Source organism: Sciurus carolinensis, chromosome 3 (genome assembly GCF_902686445.1).
Source record: "Sciurus carolinensis chromosome 3, mSciCar1.2, whole genome shotgun sequence".
In the NCBI taxonomy this organism is placed as follows: Eukaryota; Metazoa; Chordata; class Mammalia; order Rodentia; family Sciuridae; genus Sciurus; species Sciurus carolinensis.
In genome coordinates this window covers 68869575-68870467 of record NC_062215.1, presented here as the reverse complement: position 1 = coordinate 68870467, position 893 = coordinate 68869575, and positions in this window count along the sequence as shown.

Sequence of the window (893 nt, the reverse complement as noted above, 5' to 3'; positions counted from 1 at the left end):
AACTGCCCTCATGGAGATGAGTGGCCACCTGAACCTTTAATTTCAGCATCCCCCTAACTGACAGACTCTACTTCTGATGCACAGGCCCTTCCCCTGCCTGAGTCATACTGATGAATCTGCGATAGGGTCTATTTTAATTTCTAAAAGACTTAAGTCTGACAGTCTGCATATTAAACATCTGTATTTTTTGTCTTCTACCTGTGTGGGGATCTAATACCTCGTAAAAAGTTATACGATCTTTGTTTTCCTGTTGGATTTTACACATATTTGTGCATACCTACGTGTTGTGTCATGTCCGCATATTTGTGTATGTGTCTATATATCATTTACATGGTACCAAAGTTGCTTAGAGACAAATAAGTATTCTTAAACTTAAGAAAAAGTTTAATTTAAGTTAGTTAAGTAGATAATAGTAAGGATGTCTTTAAAATTACTAACCCATGGGTTTTTCTAGGTGACCAACAAATCAAGAGCATTAGTTTTTTATGAAATGTTTAAAATGTAATGTTCATGGCTTCTAGGATTTTTCTTTGGTAGGAAAGATGGCTAACATGTTAATTAGACTTGGTTTTCATGGTTAACTTAAGTTAAAAATGAGTAAATTAGATTTAACACAAATGGGATCAACATTTATAAATGTTTGTTACAAGGAACACTTAATTAATCCTCAAAGTTGAAATATTAAAACATCAACTGCTAAATATAAATTCAAGTACTTTCTGCCTCTTAAATTACATAAGGTAAACTGTATTTGGGCACATTAGATGTGTTTTTATAAATTAATGACAAATGGAGAATCAGTTTAAGATTGCTTTTGTTTCTGAGTCTTCACTTAAAGCAATGTGACTAAGAGTTAAAATTCTTAGAGATGTAATTCTATATGCAAAGAGTAC